This window comes from Panicum virgatum, chromosome 7K, assembly GCF_016808335.1.
Source record: "Panicum virgatum strain AP13 chromosome 7K, P.virgatum_v5, whole genome shotgun sequence".
NCBI lineage: Eukaryota > Viridiplantae > Streptophyta > Magnoliopsida > Poales > Poaceae > Panicum > Panicum virgatum.
In genome coordinates, this window is record NC_053142.1 from 14,522,146 (window position 1) to 14,544,171 (window position 22,026).

At 46.0% G+C, this 22,026-nt stretch overlaps 1 pseudogene; it reads right to left on the minus strand.

The window, feature by feature from the left end:
* Window positions 1-10,169: 10,169 nt before the first annotated feature.
* Window positions 10,170-21,574, minus strand: LOC120639828 (annotated as a pseudogene).
* Between the last annotated feature and the right edge of the window lie 452 nt (window positions 21,575-22,026).

The following is a 22,026-nucleotide window of genomic DNA, read 5'->3' on the forward strand; positions in this document are numbered from 1 at the left end:
GAGCAAGTGGGAAGGCCCGTTCGTCATCACGGAGATGCTTTGACCAGGTAGTTGCAAGCTTGCGACACCAGAAGGTGATGTGCTCCGGCACACATGGAACGTCGACATGCTTCACAAATTTCATGTGTAATTTAAAGTTTGAACTATCATGTATCCCGAATGCTACTAATAGCAACGTTTGTTATGATGCATCTTTTTTTTGAGACTCGTCCCAAAGGGTCGCTCCCTTTGGGACACAGCAGATACGAGACAAACGCAAGGGCGTCGACCCTTGGCTCAGCAGGCCGAAGGCATCGGCTTGCCCGAAGCCTAATCAAAAAGGCTAAAACCCCTGTAAGACGAGCATAGGCCTTCGGCCGCCCTTGCAGGATGCCGGGCCTAAGGGCACCGAGGACCTTCGTAAGACGAGCACAGGCAGTTGGCCTCCCTCACAAAAGGAACAGGCGATACCTAAGGGTGCCTTACCCATAAGACGAGCAAGGGTCGATGGGTCCTCGTTCGCAGGATGCCGGACCTCAAGAAGGTTCCGAAGAAAAATTTCCGAAGGCACCCTTCGGAAAGATACCATCGAAGCAACCTTATTTCAAAAAAAAAAGAAAAAGATGAGAAGCTCGCTCAATCAGAAGAAAATAATAACAGATCAAGAAGGCGGTTCTATTGAATCAGAAGAATCAGAGTTACAAGCGTATAATACATGTTCGGGAAAATCCCATTCAACAGCAGCTATTTTGCGGTGCCCCCGAGCAATAGATGCCCAAAGAGCCTCGTCTGCACCCTCAGGGAGGGGGCCACTAGAAGGACCCCCCGAAGAAGAACCCACTTCAGAGCGTCGAGAGCCGAACGCAATGCCTCGCCAGGGGTCTTCATCGGGTTCCAAATCTGGCATGCCTTGTCGAAAGGCCAAAGGCCGATCGCCACAAGGAACCCCTGAACCGACACCTTCGTTGGTGGGAGGATCCTCAAGGGGCTCCTCTTTTACAATCCTAGGCATCACTCCACCAAAGCGGCATCGAAATCGCCGCTGAGCCTTAACATCTTCGGTTACCTGCCTAAAAGAAATGTCAGCCTCCGCTCGAAGCCTCCGAAGGCGAGTCACGTGTTCAGGAAGAAAATCTCCTAGAACGCCTTCGGGATTCACCTTTTTCCATCGGGAGAAGGCATTTCCACGGATAAAAACGGACTCATCCGTGCTTCCGACAGCAGAGCCGGGAACCCATATGTTGATAGGGAGCACATCAAGAACCTCCACGCCTTCGGGAACGGAATTGGTTTATTCCGAGTTCGACACCGAAGCACCACCAAAACCCCCGTTGTTTTGGCCTTTGGAACTAGGTATTCCATCTTTTTCTTGTGAAGCAAAAGAAGAATCCTAGAAAACAAAACCTCAACAACTTAAAAAAGAGACAGAGCATAGCACCGGAGACCAAGCATTCATAGATGCCCCAAAAGTCCGTTCCATTAAGAACCATTCAGTTACAAAAGATAGCCTCAAAAGACCTAGTTACAAGCTACACCCTAAAACTAACCTACAACTAACCCGATGCCGAGCCCAATAAAAGGTGACTTAGTGTCAAACCTGGGCATCGGCGCCGGCCGGAGGAACAGCCGAAGCTGGCGCCCGAAGAGCAGAACGCTTCTGACACTCAACCGTCGCACGCCAAACGACCGCCCCTCCATGCGCCCTCCAAAAGCCAGAATGAAAAGCCTTGGAGGTCGCCAAGCCCGCCTTTGTCAGCTCGTTCATGTCTTGTTCTCCGCCCGGAAGCACAAAGGCGGAAGCGTTCTCGGGAAGAGAAGAGCCGTGCCGCTTGAGAAGGCCGAAGGCGACCCTCCAGCACTCCCGAGCGCAATAACCTCCGAAGACATCGGCCGCCTGCCGAACACAGCTACCGACGGCCCGAAGCCATTGGAGCCTGGACTCTGTGTCCGATGCCGGAGCCGAAGGAACCGCACCAACCGCTTGAAGACCATCCGTAAGAGAGTAAACAGCAAGACGAGCCAAATCTGCCAAGCTTTGTTCTTTCACCACCACCTTCTTTATGGTTTCGCGGGCATCAGCCAGCTGCTTCTCCGCCTTGCCAAAGGCAGCCCGAACCCGCTCCAGCTCCTCTTCGGCCTTCTGCCATGCCACCTTCTCAGGATCTAACAAAAGCCGGGTAGCGGTAAGCTCAGAGTTGGCCTCTTCACGGTCCTGGCGCTCCTGTAAAATCTGAGCTTGGCATAAGCGCAGGTCCTCTTCGGCCTGGCTACAACGACCCTCGGCGAGCTCTAGCCTCCGCTTCTCCTCAGCCAACTGAACCTTAAGGTTCTCAACACACGAAGAATCAGCTGCATTCGATTGGGCCGCCTTCAGGTCTTCGCTGAGGCTTCGGCAGGAAGACTGGAGTTCTTCAATGGTTTTGTGTGCTCGCTCCAGTTCCTCTTCGCGACTCCGAAGCCTCTCCAAACGATAGTTCCGGAGCATCCCACCTTAGAGAGAAAAATCATCAAAAACAACAGAAAAATAGAATCCCAAGACAAAAGGTAAAAACTTACCACAACAGAAAACTTGGCCTCAGCATTGCCAAGTTTGTCAGCTGACAGCTGGTTCAATAATGCCGAAACACCAGCATCAAAAGAACCTCGGCCGTCATACCTCACCTCCCTTTGAACCTCGTCCCGAAGCTTAAAATCCTCTAAGATCCAAGGAGTAGAAGGCAGATCACTCGGGAAGCGGAGGACCTTCCCGTCACGAGGAACCGCAGCGGACGAACCAGCTATCAAAACAAACAGTAAGGCAAATGACGGCAAAGACCGAATGGTAAAATATTACAAGGCGACTCACGGATATCCTCGGGTAAAACACCAACGGCTCCTTCGGCAACGTATTTCCCAGCAACAGCTTCGGCCTGGTTCTCGCCAAGGCATCCTTCGACCGAAGGAATCTCCCCTCCGGGGAACGGGTCAACAAGACAACCATCTTCCAAATCCTCGTCATCACTAAAACCTCGTACAACAAAAGGTGAAAAAGATGTGCCCGCCCCAATCAAGGGCACAGAAGCCGAAGCCCCAGGTTCTCTTGCGACAGCGCCTTCGGCAACATCAGCAACATCACTTGCAAAAGGCAAGGCATCCTCCTGCCTAGTCAGCACCACTTCTTCCCTCACGCCAACAGGATCTGGAAGGGCATCGTTCATGATATGTACATAAGCATTCTCGTCAGCTTCGCCCGAACCACCAGCTCCCGAAGCGCCACCTTCCGGAACCCCTACCGCAGGACTCGCATCCTCATCACTGACAACGTCATCAAGCCAATAATCGATAGCCCTAGCCTTTTTCGTGGTAGGAGCAGCATCGCGGTTAGCCGCCCTCTTTTTAACTCTTGCCCGAAACTCAGGATATGGCAGAACCTCCACTCCAAAGGCTTCATAAACCCGGTTGCGCCTAGGACCCTTGATCAACTGCCACCATTCGGTATCCTCTTGTTCAGTACGAGGACCTAGCATCCTGGACACCTCTTGATCAACTTCCTCAATCGAAGGCACTGAAAAACGAGACATAAAAAATCGAACGATCAAATAAATACCTTAAAAATATAAAGAAGGGAAAACAAGACAAAGGGAATAGGAGCTTACAGAGAAAGCCTTCGGGCCAACCAGTTGATTCGAACATAGCCAACTCATTCGCATCAAGAGTCCGATCAGGGAAAGGAACTTGAAGGGCCATTCGGCGGCCAGAGGAAAAATGCCTGCAGCACGGAACTCAGCAAAAAGCTCCCGCACGCCAAGGTTCCTCTGCACTCGGCGGAGTACCTTCCCGGCCGTGTCAGCTGCCTCCTTCTTTTCTAGCTTCAGCATGCGAAGGAAGTTAATTGGCCGAACGCCTCTATGAAGACGAGAAGATTCTGGCACCTCATGTTAGAACCAACGCTTCCACCATTGCTTCCCGGAATGGTTCTTGTACGCCCGAACGGGCTGTTCCCTGCGGTTCCGGTTGTCAAAGTAACAGCTGCCAAATTGGAGCTCCTTTTCTTCACCCCCTTCGATCACTATCTTTGGCTTCTTAATACAAAAATGAGTCAAAGTAAAACCCATGGCAGTAACAGAATAATGCTCCGAGTACAAAGACCAAATGTACGACTCTAACCGAATGAAGGCATTCAGAGAAAGGTGGCAAAGATCGACTTCAAAGTTAAAAAGAATCCTCTCTAGTAAGACATTGAAGGGGAGTCGAAGGCCTACTTCAAAATAATCTGTGAAAACCACGATCTGGTTGTTGCGGGGATGGGGTATCACCTCCGAAGGATCAGGCGCAGCAGCTCTTTCCCGGACAATCAAGCCGCGTTCGGCTAAGTCATCAAGAACGCTGTTCGTCACAGCGCTTCTCCCCAGCCTAAAAGTAGGAGGCGGGTTCTCTTTCGTCCTTTTAGGAGCCATGACTGAAGAATCAAGCTCAACAGAAAAGAAGACAGCTTTGATCGAGAGCCTTCATATGAGAGCCTTCGAGCGCGCGTGGGATGAGTGGAGAAATGAAAGCACAACAAACAAATGAAACAGCCGCGCCGTTTCGAAAAATAGGCCGCATTAAAAAGGAATCTGGAACAAAGATTTTTTCACGCGGATCTTAAGAAATGGACAAAACAATATAAAATGATCAAATAAAATTTCCGCCCTTTGAAAACCTCCCCTTCGGGTGCCCGGGGGGGGGGAAGCGGGACCCGGAGACCGTTCCTTTTGGGTCGCAGCTTCGGCCCCCTGAAGGGAAGTCCCAAACTGCGAGGGGCTACTGTTGGAGGAAAGGCCTCCGTACCCTGCTTCACACACCCTGGTAAGGTTTTTTAAGGCAATCGCCTGGGCTGAAGCCCGCTGGCGGCCGAACCATAGGTTCGGCCGAAGGCGCCCATCGAGAAGAAGACGGCGTCGGTCCTGGCACAACAGTCGCCTGGGCCGAAGCCCGCTGGCGGCCGAACCATAGGTTCGGCCGAATGCGCCCTTCGGGAAGAAGACAGCATCGGCCTCGGCCTCAGCGTAGCGATCGCCTAGGCCGAAGCCCGCTGGCGGCCGAACCATAGGTTCGGCCGAAGGCGCCCATCGGCAAGAAGACGGCTTCGGCCTCGGCGGCAGTGGTCACCTGGGCCGAAGTCTGCCCGTGACCGAACCATGGGTATGGCCGAAGGCTCCCTTCGGCGAGAGGATGGCTTCGGCTGGTAATATCAACACGTGTAAAGTAGGGTTGGAAATGTCCACTGTACCGCTGACTTTAGTACGGAAAGGTGTAAAAGGGGGGTTGTCGGAGGACATTATGCTTAGGCCACCTTTTTAGGGCTATAAATAGGGCACTGCCCTCTGTTGTAAACGAGATTAGAAGAATATACAGTGACAACTACACAGCTTGTCTAAGCCTTCGGCCCGCATCTGGGCCCGAAGGCCCATCTTACGTTCTACCAAGCCTTCGGCCCATATCGGGGACCGAAGGCCCCTCCCCTGTTCGTCTCTTTCCTACACGACAACAGGTCCAGATGCTCCAGTTCACACGCAGTTAAGTGATCAAAGTAGCCGTTGAGATCTGACGGTCGATGTTGAATAGAGGGCGACACGTGGATGGCCGAGGTTTGTCGGACTTGCGTGGCTTGGTTCAGACGGCCCCTAACTTGGTCCAGATGGACAGTCCGGATGGGCATTTCGTGCATAACAGCTAGTGGAGTTTGGGGGCCTCTATGAATAGATTTTGGCCTACTCTAGCTCATTCTCTTGGACAATTTGAACATTGTGGCATCCCTTTGAGCTGAGCAAACTCCCTCCCACTCATCTCTCTTGCTTGCTTGCATAATCTAAGTGAGATTGAGTGCATCCAAGTTCATTTGCTTGAGTGATAGCATCTAGTGGCACTTGGGGATCGTTCTTGCCGATGGATTTCTTATTACTCTTGGTGGTTGCTGCCACCTAGTCAGCTTGGAGGCGTGGAGGAGGATTGCAAGAGTGGTGATTGTTCTTGGCCATCTCCCGGTGATTTGTAAGGGGTCCTGTGCCTTCCCCAGCGGAGAGCCAAAGACAACTCTAGTGGATTGCTCCTGTCATTGAGCTAGCTCACTTGTGGGTAGGTTGTTGCTGTGTTCGTGGTTATATGTGGTGATTAGCATCTGAAGTATGGTTGTTGAAAAAAATAGCATTGACTTACAGCTGCTTATATGTGGTGATTTGCTTGGGATTGCTGTGAAGAGGTCCTCTCTCAGTCCATGCCTCCAATGCCTACTTCAACGCCGCCGTCCCCCTCGGCGAGCACGCCACCAGGCTGACACCGCAGCACTACCTGACGCGACGGGATCACCCTGCCGCCCGCCATGCTCACCTTAGGGGCATGCACAGTCCATCCACCGCAGTGGCGACGTCGTCGGCCAAGAGCAGGGTGATTCCCCATCCGCGATCTACATACTTCCTCCTTCGCCTCTCCCTCCCAGTCCACGTTTCTGGAGACGTTGAGGTATGGACAGCACCACGAATTTGATGTTTTCTCAAATTTGTTCTTCATCTAGGGTTTTCTGATTTCTGAAATTGGCAATACAAGCAGGATGGAATTATTCCTTAATCTAGCTTTTTGTGATTTCTGAAATTGGCAATACAAGCAGGATGGAATTATTCCCTAAAAGTTAAAACAATGTCACCTTCTCTTATATGATTCCATTCTATTTATCTTCAGTGGGATGATGCATTGGTTGAAGTGAGGCCAAGCTTACTTTCAAGTGAAGCAGAGAAATTCCTTTTTGAGGACATATATCAGGTGCGATGGCAGTGAATGCTCGATTCCCTTTCCAACATAGCTGTTTTTTTATTGTCAATATAAACATGTGGGAGAATGTATTACTTTACCTGGTGTACCACTGACTCTACTGAGGTGTACGGAACAAATATCTTTTATATGTTGGAGATGTGGTGCTTGATGAGAATGAATCTTTGATCGATAATGAACATGAACTGGTTGGGTTGGACAGCTTGGTATGCGAGCTATCTGCATTGGAACAAGATTCATTGATGTGCCATCAAACTGTATCTATTTATCGGATAATTTAGCATTAAACAACAACCTCTGTTGAATGTTTTTAAAGAGAGGCGGCACAATGTTAGCAAGGTGAGTCCATATGGTCTTTAAAGAGAGGTAACCTGCGTAACTTTATTTCCAAAAGCATTTAAAGATTCAGGTGTTTTTTAAGTTCCTTTTTTTATTCCTTGGGTGGGATCTGAGTTACTGGTCATACTTCGCAGTCCTATGGCTAAAATCTGGACTTTTGGCCAAACCAAACAAGGAATTAGATCCCACAGGCAAGAGCACCAAGAATATCTCGTTTATAAAGACGTCCTGCTACGATGAATCCTTGAAGGAGTAAGTCCATAAATTACAATTCCCTACTATATATGTTTCGAGCTTATATAATCCCCTATATGGTTTAGGTGCAAATCATTTTTTTAAATGTATGGTTCTCTATAATTTTGTCAGCTGCATAAATACTTTTTTCAGCCATGCTAGCTTTGGCCTGCAACAACTTTGGCCTTGCAAACTCAAATTGAATCTCACCAGTATCTTATTATTTAGAGAACCAGAAAGGAGTAGCTAATGAGTTCATGGAGGCACTGGAACTTGACCCGGCAAGTGAAGAGATCAGGTCAGTTTTTACGGATTGCACTATTCTTAAAAAAAGGAATCTCTTTCATTGCAGGCTTTCATTCTGGATGATACTTGCAGGGAGGTCACTGGGGCTCTGACGAGCGCTGCTCACTTTGAACAACAACACAACCCTTGAGATGTGCTTGCCAGCATATTTCTTTTCGTTTGGCTGTGGGATTTATAGATGTTTGAATTGCTTTGATTCTATTTTCGTTTGGCTGTGGGATTTATTATTTTATTAGAGCCTTATCTCTCAGACCATACATGAGATGGATATTCTTTTTATCCCCTTCAAATGCACATAATGCATTGGTACTCCATTTCTTCAATAACAGTTGGCTAATTACGTTTGTTTTTCAGTAAAAATTGGCATAATCTGCTCAAGTTTGATTCCTTGCCGGTTGTTATTATTTTTAATTCCTTAATCACCAATGCCCCTTCATCTCTTGTGTCTTCGTTTAGTTGTCATAAGCATCACAGAAATAACGCCATGGCGTTAGCACTGGCATACAGTTATTATTAGTAGTCAAGTATTTGACATACGGGGCTCTAAAGTCTCGCCCGCCCACAGGGCATTGGAGGTTTGGCTCGACTGGCAGGTGTAAGGAACAAAAGGTCATTCCCAATATTAGGGCATGTACAGCTCACAGACAGGGACCTATCTACACAACTAAACATACATGTTATACAACCCACAGACATGAGTCGTCTGTTTAACTGTCGGCAAGCGATTTAATGCTTACATATTGCCATGATCAATTATGAATATCATTCTTATAGACCATTGTGTTACTAGTTGATACAAAACAAATCAAACATAAATTCATTCAATATGATTGCAATATTTTTTTTAAAACCATCACTTTTTCACACTATCAGCATTCAGCAAGCAGTGCACACTATCAAGCAACCATTCACACTGAAGCCGACCAATGCTGAAAGTACTTGGTTTACTAAACTCTATATTTTCAGAATCTGAAAACAGTTAACACTTGTGGATAAGCTAGTACTTGGTTTCTGTATTTTCAGAATCTGAAAACAAGCTAGTACTTGGTTTACTAAACCGAAAGGCTGGTAACAACTAGCACTTCAACAGCCAGCAATATTGTGCCAGCCAAACAAAAATGAAGGAGTTCAAACGTTCCCTGACAAAGAATAGCACTGGGAATTTAACAGACATTCAGACAAGTCTGCTAACACCTCAAAAACCATTTACAGAGGCTTAACTGATCTGCAAGTCGACGATGCTAAAACATAGAGACAGAACTTCTGATCTACAAGTATGAACACACATAAAAGTGACATGCATCCCAACCATGATTCTTCCTTTGGCCGAGCCTTTCTGCCAATTATCAACTGCTGAACGAGAACGAGATCACTAGTACTTCCAAAGTTTCAGACCCCCAAAAGAATTGACCACTAGTACTAGTAGTTCTGAGGAAAGAGACGATAATTTTGACTAGCATTTGCCATTGACCTGAACAAGAATCAGAAGATGCCAAAGAAGAAAGGGCACAAACAAAGAGGGAAGATGCTCATGAACAATGTGTGTCATCAGAATAGTTTAATCACCTGGGAGAAACACAGCTCAGGCTGTCCGCACTCATCGACCTCTAAATTCGACCTCTAATGGAATAATCAGCACACTCTCCAAAAGATTCTGTACTTCCAGTTCAGTTCGTGTGTGGACGTGGACCTCTAAATCGGACCTCTAAATCCAATATTTTTATTTTTTATTACCCTCCCCTCTCCTTCCCCTCCACCGTCGTCATCCCCGCACGAGACGCGGGCACCCGGCACTCACCGAATCCAGGCAGCGCTCGCCAGATCCGGCACCGGCCGACCTCCTCCGCCCACCGCGACGACGCCTCGCCGGCCGACCCCCTCCACCCTCGCGCCTCGGGCCTCCGCCCTCGCCCCTCAGCCCTCGCCCGCCGCCAAAGTCGCGAAGTCGCCGCCTCCCGACCTCGCCGCGACCTCGTCGGTGACTTCGCCTCTCGCCGGCGACTTGCCTCGGCCTCCGCCCACTACCTCGCCTCCTCCACACACCCCGCGAACCGCCGAGGTCGGACCTGGGCGGGCTCCCTCGTCGTCGACAACACGGCGGGACGGCGACGGACGTGGCGGCTCACGGCAGTGGACGGCGAGGCCGGGCAGTGGCGGACGGCGAGGCGCGGGCTCCGTATCCCCTCTCTCCTCTCCGCTCTCCCAGGCCCGCGCGCGGTGGATAGCGGTGCTACAGTGCACCGCTCAGTTTTGTGGTCCACTGTATCTCGTGAGACGCGACCTCGTCTGGATTCCTGTTCGTGAGGGGGCTTCTTGGAAATATACCAAGATGCAGACGGGTCGAACCGATGGGCTGTACATGCTCTTAGGCTTTTCTAAAAAATAATTAAACAGTAACGGCAGGTACGAAGGCAACTGCCATAGTGAAATTAGCTGTTTGGAAATGATAATAATTTATTACAGTGCAGAAACACATCAGAGATGCACAATGATAATAATTTAATAATTTATTGTGCAGATAAACATCTATCAGAGACACACAATGATAATAATATAATAATTTATTACAGTGCATAAAAACATCTATCAGAGACACACAACGATAATATAATAACTTATTACAGTGCAGAAAAAGCATATATCAGAGACAACGATAATATAACTAGATAGATAAAAGCAGTCGGGAAACCAGGCGGCAGTAACCCATCATGGTGCAGTAACCCATTTATGCCTGGGATAATACGAGTAGAAAAGTATGCATAAGTCAGTGATTGTACCAACTGAAATATAAGAGAGAATCTGAGAAACCTTGCTTTCTCTTTGCTAGTTACACCACGAACAAAAATATAATGCAAGGTAAAGTCATTTATGACTCAAATAGAGGCGTCACTACAATAATAAACGACAACTGTGACTAAACTTCAACTGGGTCTAATTGTGGTTGCAATGCTCGGCGTTCTGAATGCTCTGTGCTTTAGGTGGATTGGTGGCTGACCCGATTGTGTTGTGTTCTCGTATATCAAGGCCATTATTTCTATGTCCTTTGGTAGCTCTCCACAACCAGATGTGAGACCATTTTCACCTATAACTAATAGTCCATTTGTTTGTTTAAGTGCAAATGCAACGATGAATGCAACAGCCCCGCCCAAACTAAAACTGGCTCAAGTGTGCGGGCCCACACTTTACAGTGTTCTGCATCGCGCACACGTGAAACAGTTCAAATCTGGGGGTTTTTCGGAACCAATTCAGGTCCGGAGCTGTTCAAGCCTCAGGATCTAACACAGTGTTACCGCAACTGCGGCCTGTTGCACATCACAACTCGTCCAACCATTATATTACATCCATACATAACGAATTCAGATGTTCCAATTATATTCAGAGTCTCACTAGCAGCGGAAGAACTTACAGCAAGAAATAAATGTCGTAACAGAAAATACGTGAACCGAACTTACAATTACCGTCTTGAGCCCAGCGAGACATGTAACTCTTCACGCCAAACGCCTTCGTTGTCGGGGTAGCTTGAAGCAACTCCTTCGGTTAGAAATCTAAAAACGTTAAATAAACAAGCTTGAGTGGGGACACTCAGCAAGACTTACCCGACTAGGACTTATAATTAATGGTCCGACTTTCAAGGGTATGCTGGATAATTTTTGAGTGGAATCTGACCTAAAAAGCCTACAGCTTACTAATGATCAATCCTTATTTCAAGTTTTAGCAGCAATTAAGTGATTAACCTATAGTTGTAAGTTTTGCACCTGGACTAAGATTCAAACAAGTTCAATCAAATTTGATTGTAATTCAAACCATCATCATAAACATCATTCCTTCCTATTCTCATTGTTACTACGAAGTCATGCTGAGGGACCAAGTTTCTCTGTGCCGAGAGTACGGCGATTCGAATCGATTTTAAATCTTGCAAGATTAACCCATTGCACGACACGTTGCATCTCCATGCACCGCGGCCACCATTCACACCGCGAGTTACGAAATGTCATTGCAACCGCTCAACCCCTGAAGTAACGACTCCACTCCGCAGTGGGACTCGAACCACACTTACGCAAGCTTCTGCGCCATACTACTCCACGCAACCAGATCCACCTACAGGGCGGAGCGCGTTCCAGGTCTTCACCTCGTAACCCTCCACGGAGTTACATAGGTTTCCCGCCCGTAGGCAGTGGTATGCAATTGGTACTGTTCTAACTCGGTGTGAGCAACGTCGCGTCCAGTCCTTAATCGGTCAAACGAGGCTGATATGCGAACCGTGTTCCATATCATTCACGCACTCGCTCGAACCTCAATTTCATATCTCCGTTCATGTCAAAATAATTCAGGTTTCTCAGTTTCAAAAATACAAAAATAACCTATATCTCGCGATAGCGGACTGACAATCCAACCATCGACTTCTACCGTTTGCAAAGCCATAGCATATGAAAACGTGTCCTACACATACTACAACAGGATGGGTACGAGTATATGTAGGTTGGCTCATGCAAAGGTTCTCAATCAACTCCTAGACCACATAAATGCACAACATAGTATGGACATATACAATGCATATATATAAACCTAGCTTAAATAGAGGTGATGCACCGGGGCTTGCCTTGAACCGAAAAGGAAGACGACGGAGGGTTAGTTGGGTCTTCAAGCATGGACTCTTCCGTAACAGCAACACCATCTTCTCAGGTACGCCTTCTGGATCCTGTTCAGACGAAGCGTCTGCGCGTCAGAAGCGTTGGAACCTACGTAGCGTATTAAAGATTTTTGAGGTTACAAGCCGAAGGCGAAACAAGAGGGTCGAGGATTAGAGCAAAGTTAACACACCATGATTTGCATAGTGCAAGGCAATGCCATGAATGCATGAGTTGAAATTTGGAATTTGAATTTGGAATTCAAATTGAATTTTAAATAAAAGAAGCCATATTTTAAGGGAATTTATTTTCTAAAAATGTGTAAATAAGTTTGACAATTTTTCTGGCATTTAAAGAATATAAAACAATTATTGACAAATTTTCATTAATTTTGGAAAACAGAAACTAATTTAATTAATTAGAACAAGTATACAAAGTTAAACAAAAATTCAATTAAAATGTTTAATTAGGGTTTCTGGTCTTGAGAAATTTTTGTGGTGAAACATCTTTACTTAATACATTTTTAGTGAAGGTTTGATGCACTCAAGATAAACAATTAAATTACAAAGAAAATAACAATTTTCAAGACAAGAAAATGTATTTATTGCATTTAACCTATGAAAAATGATTTTCATGCAGTGATAAATTTTGTACAGATCCAACATATTACAAGGAGATTAAATAACATTTTTGCATATTTTTCAGAAGACTCTAAACATTTATACACAAAGAAAAGATTATTTAAACCTTCAGAATTTTTCCTGCAGAAATAAATCATTTTCATGTGCGAAAAAATTACAGGATGATAGATCATGGTATGAGGAGTACACCATAAAAATTTCATGAATTTTGGATCAAAGGAAATATTTTTGGTGAATTTTTGGAAGACATATGCAATTTCTGGAATTAATTAAAAGATAAAAGGTTGAAAACAACAGTGGGCCGGCTCGGGAAATTGGGCCCACTACCGGGAGGCGGCCCCGAGGGCGAGTGGGGGCGATCGGGCCGTGAGGGGGAGCGGGGCGGGCCGGAGGCGCGCGGTGGTGGGCCGCGGGGTGGCTCGGGCCGGGGGCAGGAGGCGGCCCAAGGGGGAGGTGCGGGCGGCCTGGCTTGGTTGGGCTGGCAGGTCGGGCCGAGCGCGAGGTGGGCCGGAGCGCTGGGCCGAGGCAGGCCATCGGGGAGAAGCGGCTCGGGCGGCGGAGCCAGGCGGCCGGGCGCCATGGCCGGCGAGCTGAGCTCGCACCGGCGGCGAGCTTCAGCGCGGCGGGCAAGGCTGGCAGGCCGGGAAGAGAGAGGGCGGCGCGGGGAAGGCTGGGGCGGTCTCGGCTCGGCCGAAGGAGGGCCGAGGCGGGCTGGCGACGTGCGCCACGGCCGGCGGCGGCGGGCGGCCGTGGAGGCGGCGGTCGGAGCGGTGAGGCAAGAGGGCGAGGGGTGGGCGAGATGGCCGGTAGGCCGGTGATGCTCACCGCGAGGGCTCGAGGCGGGAGGTGGACGGTGGCGGCCAGAGTGGCGGAGAGGACGTGGGGAGGCACGCGCTGCAGTGGGAAGCTCGGGCGCCGGAGGGAGATCAGCGGCCAGGGAGAGCGAAGGGGGACGTGGTGCAGGCGCGAGGGCGCTCGCTGCGGCGACGGCCGGCGGTGCGAGGAGGGGCGCCGAAGGGCATCGCCGGCGGCGGTGGGCGGAGGGCCGGCGCACGGCATGGTGGAGGAGAGCGCGCACGGGAGTGAGCAGAGGAGAGAGGATCGAGGGGAGAAATATTGGGGTCGTCCAAAAATATCTGGCTCGGAGGGATGACAAGTGGGCCCGGCAGAAGTTTGTGATTTTTTGGTGATTTTTGAAACAGCAGAATTCAAACTCGAATTTGGTGGATCAAATGGATTCCAAAAATTGTGCAAAAATACTCTTTGGATAGATCTTGGAAAACAGAGAGTACTCAGGCAAAATTTCAAGGCTTGAAAAGAAACAGAATTCAAGATATGGCCTTTCCAAGTTGACAAAAATTCCAACTTTGAGGAATTATTTGAGGAGCTTAAACTTGAGATAAAATCATTGAAAAATTTGTAAAATCTTTATTTGACAAGAGAAACATCACAGAATTTTTGGAGGGGTACTTGTTATAGGAAATTTTGGAGTTTCTTGAGAAGGTGCCATTTTTGAATAAATTTGGATCAAATTCAAATTTTGAAAACTCAGTTTGACCAAGCCTCAAAAGTAAAAATCTGAGGTTTGACGAAACACAAAAGTTGTAGAGAAAATTTTAAGCCACAAGTTTTATTTGGATAAAATTTTGAGTTCAGTTCAAATTTTGAGAGTTATTTCTAAATTAAAATTGAAACTCAAATTGCTTTTAAATTTAAACATGCCCTGATTATGCAAAAGCAGGTGTGATTAAGATTTTAATTGGGTTTAATAACACGGGGTGTTACAATGAACATGTAATAATCTTATTTTCCTCACTGAATATGTTTCTTCCATATAGGCCAGAAACACATGTAAGCAATGTGACCAAACAATTCATATGCATTATGACAATGGTTTGTACGCCCTTTGTTCCAAATTACAAGTCATTCTGACTCAGCAAAAGCAATGTATCTAGACATAATGTATACATATATATATATGCATAGCAAAAGCTATGTACCTAGAGACTTGTAATTTGGAATGAAGGGAGTAACAAATACAAACAAAGCTTTTCTTCTCTATATTCTGACAAAAGAGACAATCACCACTAATACTACCTCCGTTCCAAATTGAAGCTATTTTAGCTTTGTCCTAGATCAAACTTCTCTAACCTTTGACCAAAGTCTAAAGAACAAATGCACAAACATCTACAACATTAAACTGCATTCATTAGATTAGATATATATTTTTTGATAGTTCTATTGTTTGAAATTGTAGTTGTTAATAATTTCTTTTCAATAAACATGGTAATAGGTCATAACGAGATTGAGATTCTAGAAATTGTAGGTGTTAATGCATTTCTCTTTGATAATTAAATTCATCATCAAGTTCAAAAAAATAAGTTAAAAAAGGGGTAATAAGTTATAGTGTGAGTGACTAGACACGTTCGAGGAAAAAAAAAGTCAGTGATAAAAAAGTGAAGAAACTAGAAATGTCAGCCAATACTAAATTTCAGTGCATGCTAATTGTGGCTGCAATGCTTGGAGAGGTAGCTAAGAAGACAGTGCACTGAACATAGATGCTCTCTGCGTTCAGGTAGAAGGATAGTTGATCGAATTGTATTGCAGCTTGACATCAAGGCCATTAGTATTACTTTCCTGCTCTATGGATTAGAAATATTTTTCATGAAACCTAAGTTCAATGTTGTTGTGAGATCATTTTCAACCTGCAATCCTGCATGCACCAAAGGTTGGTCACAGGGGTCTGGGTCAAGGCATGTTCCATGGTCCTAGAACATCATCAAACATCTCGTTTCTGCTTAGGTCGTCACTTGAGTTGCAGAAAGACATACCATGGATCGATGGGCTCATCAAAAAACTGTGGAGGAAAGGAAAGGAAAGGAAAGGAAAATGATAGGCCTTACTGTTGCTTCGATGTGGGAAGCAGCGTTGAACAAGAATACCACTACCTACAACCAGCAAACAGGAGTATGCGACTTTAGGACTATCAGCCACCACCTAAAATTAACCCATAGCACATGACAGGAGGTGAGGAAGAGAGCAACAAGGGAGAAGGCCTAGTAGATGTTGTTAGGGTTAAGTTAGTGGCTATTAGGCTCAATGGACGCTGAACAATTTAATGTGTCTTGTACTTTTTTGTTTTTATAATACTCTATTTATTTTCTGTAACTAAAAACACGTGGCATAAAAAAATTCATCAAATCAGATTAGTTTGGACTACCCCTTGAACCCATGTTTTACTTTTTAGACACTCACGACCTGGCTGAAAGATTTCTGTGCCTATGGTTGTGATTAATAAAAGTCCATGTGTGGTGAAATGCAAATACAAAACTGAACTGAGAACATCTTATTTTTCTCATTGGATATGTTCATTTTGTAGCCAAAATTTATAACATGTTAATAATTTTACCTAAACATTTTATCTTCATAACAACACTAAGTAATAATTATAACCAATACCAATAAAAAGATCAGTTCATTTTTGACAAAGTAGGCAAGCACCACTGGTGAATACAGACAATTTTTGTGAGGTCCTCTCTTGTGATTCTAAACTAATCCGGAATTATCGGCCTTTCCTGTTCGAAGTACGGTCACGAAAGCGTTCGTATGAAAATTTTCGTGTCCGAATCTCAATCCGGACGACTCGATTGCAAGTTCGTACAGAAGAAAGCCCATATGAGCAAACCTCCGTGCTAATTGCAATTCGGATCATCCGATTTCAGATTCGCACAGGAAAATAACCATTCAAAACTTTCTCGTACCCGAACTTCAAATCGGAATACCAGAAATTCCAACAATAGTTCAAAATCACAAAATCGCATCGGACAAGATATACACATAATGCATGAAATAAGTTCAAGTGCGAGAAAAGGTTATTACAAAGTTGATATTACATCAAATATACAAATGAATTCAAGCTATTGCAAAGTGAAGTTTTGCACCAACGATGATTAATACAACATTCATAAATTTACTTATGGTGTAGCGGAATTACGTGGGAACCCCACCCCAGGCAACACTTTGGACAAGCAAACTATTCTTCGCCGCCGTCTTGCACATCTGCCTCGTAGAAGAATCATACACACAAGGATTGCTGCATCTAAAAACACTCAACAATAGCACATGAGTACGAAGGTACTCTCCAGACTTACCCAATAATATAAGCAAGGAATATGCATGGCATTGGACAAGGAAGGCATTAGAATAGTTTTTAAAGAATTGATTGCATGAGCATAGCAATGTAATAGGACTTGAAGTAGCACATATGAGTTCATTATTACAACTTATCCCATTAGCCCAAGATGTTTCTCATCATCCAGAATTAAGCCAAAGGATCAATCCCAAGCTCCACGCTTAGGCCATACATGCTTCACCAAGCACCATACCACAAAGATCATCTACGAGATCCAAAACTCGAGCTAGCCATTTAACCGATGGCTCGGCTATTGCAACAGATTTAAAACTCCCGAGAGATGTACCTCTTTACCCACACGATGCATATCACCCAACGTGAGTCATGCACCAACAATTCTCACACATGTCCAAAATATTTAATGTAAATCCCCAAACATGAGCCAAAGGCCAACTCCCACTGCCGTGGCGATTTGGACACTTTGCACCGGGATAGCTATCCACTCAAGTCGAGTCGACGCACCAAATATCCAAGGCATGTTGAGAAAGGCTTGCCAAATTCGCACTGGCATGTGGTGGTACGATAAGTAACACATTGCTCAAGAAATTGAAAACATCAAAACGGTCCTTAAGCGATCGAGCGAGGACCGGGAAAAGCAAAGGCAAATCCAAGAAGACCGGCATAACTACCCTCGCTCAACCATCTACAACATTTTATTAACCAAGCCACATGATCCAGGCTATAAGAATTGTTGGAAAAAACCTAACAATGCGACTGACGGCCAACACCCGATCAGCCGACTTCTACCGTCATTTAGCATGGCTAAGCACTATTTTAGCGGGTCACATTTTAGTGTTTGACCAAGTGAGCTACTAGGATTACCTGGGGTATCCTTAAATCTCTAAGAGAGGAAAATGCAGTTCTTAGGGTTAAAACCAACCCACAATTCTAATGCACCCACATGTGATTACATATAAGGTCTAAGCATCATTATCATTCAGAAAGTGAGGAATATAGGATGATAGGTGCTTGTCTTGATCAACTGCAGGATCTACTACATCACTTGCGAAATCCGCGTTGTTCTTGTTTCCGGGTTCCTCGGCGACGGGTTCGGACTCCACGTTCGCTAACGGGTGCAATGAGATAAGAATGAGTGCATGCCATGATGTGACATGATGCTAGGATGCATAAGGATGCAAGCATAGGAGAAAACTAAGGTTACGAAGAAAAACGGAATTGGAACCTATACGAACATGAAAAACTACGATACGATTTCGAATTCGTACGGTAAAACGACCGTATGAACTAGGGTTTGAAATTAAAACCTTGAAAACAGAGCATAACCTATTTTTTCCTTAAAGAGCAACAAAAACTAGGAATTTTAGAGGTGGTTTCACTAATTTAGCATATACGGATTAAACATGGCAAAAAGATCAAATTTAAACTCTAATTAAAGCTACTATATCAAAACAAGGATCAAATTACTTCAACTATATGAGCCAATTTTATGGTGAGCTACTTACGGCATACAAGATTTATGGGAAATTTTCCAAGACTTTTGAAGATCATTATGGAGCTCAAATGACACTGACAGAGATTCCAAAGATCATATGGAACAAGGTATGAAAATAACTTTGCCATGAAAAAGGGTAGCATCATTAGATAGAGGATGACGCAAGGGTCACAACAAAACTTGAATCACTAATTTTGGAACTTCCTAGCTAAAGATACAAATTTTACAAGTTTGGTTCAAAATTTGGAGATTCAAAACATCGGAGAAAAATGCTAGGGTTACCCAAACCCTAGAAAGGAAATTGCTACGAGTACCCAAGGTGCACACGGGAAATTCGGCCAACCGGCGTGCGCCACGCGGCCGGGCCCATGCCAAGGGGGCCTTCTTCCACCTCCAGCCCTCCTGCGCGCGCAGGGAAGGAGCCCGCCGGAGGGAAGCGGTAGGGGCACGGCCCGGGGCCCACCGGCGGGGGAAGGAGGGCGGCGCGGGAAGCTCGCCGAGGCTTTGGGGAGCCCATCCCCGGCCAGGGAAGGAGGGCGGCGGGGGAAGCCCGCGCGGGGAGAAGAGCAGGAGGGGAGAGAGAGGGAAGGGAAAGGACCGGGAGGTTCACGCGAGGGTGAGGGAGCTCACCGGCAAGGCGGCTCAGCCGGAGGAGGGACGACGGCGACCAATTTTAGCCGGCGGCGGCGACGGCCACGGGAGCACGGGAATGAAAGTTTAGGGTTTGCAAATGGGGAACGGCAAAACGTGCGAGAGTGAACGCTTGGAGACCGAGTAGATAAGCTCACGGTCCACCCCAAGCCTCTGGAGAGCCCAGACACAAACCCCAGACACTCCGGCGATGTCTGTGCTCACCAGAGAACGAACACGTCCAGCGGCCTCCTCCACAGTGAACAGTGCGATTTCTCTTTTTTTTTGGATTTTTCGAAAACAAGTTTTCCACAAACTTTGGACCTTGAATTGAGGGGGTAAAACTTGCCTAAAAATTATGAAACTTGGTAGGTTGATAGAGTAGAGGGAGATGAACACAACCATGGTGGTCTTGTCTCATGAAAGTTCACAGAATTCAAGATTTTTAATTTTGAAAATGGAAGGAATTCAAACTTCCGGGATTTATTTGGGGGATCAAACGAGCTCCACTTGGGATGAAATTTTGACTGAGTAGCACGTGTTCGATGACAAGCACACATATTTTTCGGAGGTGCACTTGTTATAGAGAAATTTTGAGTTCCTTAAGAAGGGTCGAATTTGAACCGAATTTGGCCGAATTTGGAAATTTTCAAGGAAATTTGAAATCTTTTTGTAAACTATGGACACAAGATACTAATGATGACTTAATGACATGGTTTTCACCAAACTTGAAAATTGGGGTGTGACAATTTTTTGGCAGTTTACCAACCCCAGTAGAGAAAGGTTATGTCGTATGAGTACATATTGCCACATGATACAATTAAAAGCAATTTGAGACTGCTCTTTGTCACTTGATACTTTATAAATCCCAAGAAAATAATTAACTGTGGTGAGCCTTTGTAGAGAAGAATTTAGTGAAATATGTCACTCTTGCTGCAATAAAAAAAAACTTTGCTACTAGACACTAATATAACATTTTGTATATTTGCTGCTACACAGGATTAATTGTCCTCTAGTAAATGTTTTAAAAAAAACCCATTGAGGACATTAAACCATGTTTATTGTGTTCTGCAGCAAAGATGAGTTTTTTTGTGTCTTTCAGCAAAAAATGGCAAGCTTTTATTTAGTGAAATATGGCATCCCCAGCAGTAAAACCTAAATATGCATAAATAAAATACAACAGAATCATTGCACTATAGGTGAGACTCACCCCATAACGAAATTTTTTCTTCACCTTCCATGTGGGCAACTCCTTACATAATATCTTCCCTTTGTTCCTACAGCAGAGAGGAAAGGGGGAGGGAGGGAGTGAGCTTGCATAGCAACATAAATAAAATGATCAAGTGAAAGGAACAATCGCAGTTTACTAGAACAAAGATTGAAAACTGGGCACCTACCAGTATGAAGGAGAGCAACAGGTTATGATATGGCACATGATGCTATAAGGACCTGGAATATCTTTTTCTTCTGCAATTACTCCGTCTGTTGCTTGTGATAATGTGACATTACAGAGGTGGTATTGACTAAGATAAATTTTGGTCTCTCGCATGACAATGGTATCAGGAACAATGGTAGGGAACACCTTAGAGCTGACACAGAGTGACCTCCTACCAATGAAGGGTGCACTGCCATCTATGGATGTCACATGGACAATCCTTCCCAGCATAAGATCAGCTAGCCTGTAAACTGAATAGTAAACTGCATCCCATTTTGTGCTAATCACCAAAATCTCTGAGTTGCATTCTATCAGACGGTAGTAATACAATGAATAGCTTTCATCGCTTGTTGGCCATTTAAATTTTGCAATCAACTTTGGTGATGGCTCCGATAAAGAGCCAATGTCCATACCTTCCTGCTGGGGTAGGTCGATCTGTATGACTTCATGCTCACCTCTCACTGAATTAGGTCACAGCAACACATAAAGCTTTCCTTGGAATGGCAATGTAGAAGAAAGCTTGCTGCGCTCCAAGGTTGTTGTGACCCTCCATTGCTGATCACCAGAGGTAGCAAAACATATATTCCACACGTCATTTGGCCGCATCATTACTCTGACGAGTCCATCTGCACCCACGCTGATGCTGGCACCACAGATATTTCTAAGAGAGTACCACCGAGACCCCTCCGAGCGGCAACGCACTTGCGGCAAGAGGGTCTCCAGCGGTGGGAACTCTGCGGTATCACCGGTGAAGGGGTGAAGGAGGCGGATGGCAGTGTCATGGTCCCTCTGCAGCAGGAGGATGCCATCGACGGAGTAGCGGACGCAGTGATCCTTAAAAAGGGGCAGCCTGACGCGGACGAAGGCACCAGTTGACAGGTTGAAGAATCCGACGTAGCCACGGAGCTTACCGTGGCCTGGGTAGAGGCCGCGGCCCTCGGGCAGCAGCATCCACCCGTGCGGATAGAAGCGCGGGTCAAGGATGCTGCGGCCACGCGGGCAAGTAGTGCTGGACCGCCAGTGGGGACATATAGCTCAGAAGCAGATGTAATCACGAAAGTCGCTGGCTTGCACTCGCCATCCGATTAGGCTCACCAAATCCTCGTGCAGAGACGCCCATGAGGATGAATCGCCGGCGTTAACCTTCCGCCGCCGGCACCTACTGCTGCACACAACTAAGGGCGCTGGGTGATCCTGAGAACACCATAGAGACATGCCACTGCAACAAATAGCAGATCTAGTTCACCAAACTAAGGGTCACAAGATGGTTTCATCGATTCTAAATTCGCCGAAGGAACAAAAATACAATTTTATTAGGGAATCACCTGGCAAAGTACCAGCGGCAGATGCACACGAGACGAAGGGAGGATCGGTCACCTTCGTGTTCGCAGCGGCGGCATATC